Source organism: Gossypium raimondii, chromosome 11, assembly GCF_025698545.1.
Source record: "Gossypium raimondii isolate GPD5lz chromosome 11, ASM2569854v1, whole genome shotgun sequence".
In the NCBI taxonomy this organism is placed as follows: domain Eukaryota; kingdom Viridiplantae; phylum Streptophyta; class Magnoliopsida; order Malvales; family Malvaceae; genus Gossypium; species Gossypium raimondii.
Genome location: NC_068575.1, coordinates 15,352,584 through 15,354,854, shown reverse-complemented (window position 1 = coordinate 15,354,854; position 2,271 = coordinate 15,352,584). Strand labels below are relative to the sequence as shown.

The window sequence follows — 2,271 nt, the reverse complement described above, 5'->3', positions numbered from 1 at the left end:
ATATAAGCATGCATTTATAAAAGCTTAAAAAATATGTATATATATATTATATAAAATATGCGCATGAATAGGTATAGAAAATATAATAATAATAATGATAGTAAATAATATAAAAATAAAAATAAAATTTTTAAAAAAATGAATTGCAAAAAAAAACACAAAATAACCAATAAATGAAATTAAAATAAAAAGGAGGACCAATTTGCAACGCGTGCATTATATGAGGGGGCCCAGATGGAAATAATCCATCCCCCCAAACTGTGCGCAGTGATGTGGGCTGAAATGAACAAAGGTAAAAACATTTGGGCCAAATTAAAAAGAAATAACTTGGCTTAATAAAACATGGCGGAAAGAGGGAGGGCTAACTACGAAATTTTCCCATTTAAGGTGGATATGCGCGGACCCCTCCCCCCCAAACTAAACGGCTCAGCTTTTATGTTTTAGTTTAAATTAAACAAAACAAAAAAAAAAGGGAAGATCATTCTGTTTCTTTTTTCTAAAAGAAAAGCAGTGGCTCTGGTTTTTTTTAACCCATTATTTGCGCCGCCGTTCAACCGTGCGCCAAGGCCCCGATTGTGACGGAGGTGGCACCAGCTCGACGACTTCGGCGATTAGGTGAGTTTCCCCTTTCCCTTTTATATTTTAAGATAAAAATAAATAAAAAATAAAGGAAAAAATAAAAACAAAACCGATAACTAAGAATGACGAACACCAAATAAATAAATGAAAAAAAACCTTTTTGTATTCAAAACGATCTCTTTGTATCTCTATCCCCCCTGATACAGATTTTCATCGGCTTTATATAGCCGATTACCACTAAAAATCCGAAAAAAATCAAAAACCCCACTTCTTTCCGTTATTTGTTGTGTTTGTGTCCCCCTTTTTCGCAGGTTTGGTGACCGTGGAGTGCGCGCGACGCGCGCGGAGTGACAAGTCGCGGCGTGTGGGTGCTGTTGCGACGTGCGCGTGGGAGCTGCTGCGCCTAGGGTTCCTGCTGGTGCTTTGGGCTAGCAAGCTTGGTTTAGTAACTTGGGCCATTGAGTTTCAATTATTGGGTTTTAGTTTACATTTGTTTTTTTATTTGTATTTGGGCTGGGTTTAGTAGGTTGGGTCTAGTATTTGGGCTTGTTTATTGGTTTGGGCCCGGGCATATTTGTGCTTGTACAATGACATGCATCAAAGCTGCATTGTTGGGCCTTAGTTTGACCAAGCTCAGAGGCGTCTTTTATGATGCTGAGGATGTGCTCGATGAATTCAGGTGTGACCCTCTGCGAAAAGAGTTGAAAACAGTACGTTTCCCTTCCATCTCTATCCCTTTTGCTTACTCTTTGAGGATGGGTAATAAAATAAAAAAGATCAACGAAAGGTTAGAGACCAGTGCTTCTGATTTCAAAAAATTTAATCTCGGAGAGAATGTTCAAATTCTTCAGAACCGACCGTGTGTTGTTCAAAGTCATAGGGACACCCACTCCTTCATGACTTTTAAGGTACTTGGTCGAGATCAAGACAAAGAGAACATTATAGATCTTCTAGTCCAGCCAAGGGGTGTCTAAAACATTCCTGTCATTCCTATAGTTGGAATAGGAGACCTGGGAAAAAACTAAGCTTGCTCAGTTTGTGTACAATGAAGAAAGAGTGAGTCGGCGTTTTCCCTTGAAACTATGGGTGTGTGTATCGGAGTTTTTCGATGTTGCTAGGTTGCTTTGTGAGATTATTTATTGCATTAAGTCGTGAGAGATGTGATGGTTTACCAGTCAATGCACTGTTGACTCTTCTACAAAGTCTTGTAAAAAGGTCAAAATTTTTTACTTGCTCTGGATGATGTGTGGAACGAAGATCGTGTAAAATGGAATGAGTTGAGAAACATATTGATGAAGTTAGATGATTTGCATCAAAGTAAAATCATTGTAACCACCAAAAGTTTAGCTGTCGTATGAATTGGAAGCTCTTAATCATCAAGATAGCTTGTTTTTGTTACTAAAATGGGCATTCAAGGAAGGGGACGAAGTACAAAATCCAAATATTTTGAGAATTGCTGATGAAATTGTGAAAAAATGTGTAAGGGTTCCTTTGGCAGTGAGAACTATGGGGAGCTTACTTTATGGGAAAACTTATCAACATGATTAGGAACAAATAAGAGATAATGACATTTGGAAGCTTGACCAATAGGAAAATGACATTTTACCTATTCTAAAACTAAGTTATAATCATGTAACACCTTTAACCTATCTCCGTAATTAGATTAGGATATGGAGCATGACAATACAAACC

General features: G+C 37.6%; 1 long non-coding RNA gene across 1 annotated transcript; it reads left to right on the top strand.

The window, feature by feature from the left end:
- The first annotated feature begins 436 nt into the window (after window positions 1-436).
- On the top strand, window positions 437-1,959 carry LOC105804504 (uncharacterized). Its single transcript, XR_001137006.2, has 2 exons — window positions 437-615; window positions 891-1,959. It is a non-coding gene; the product is annotated as an uncharacterized LOC105804504 (long non-coding RNA).
- Window positions 1,960-2,271: the final 312 nt, after the last annotated feature.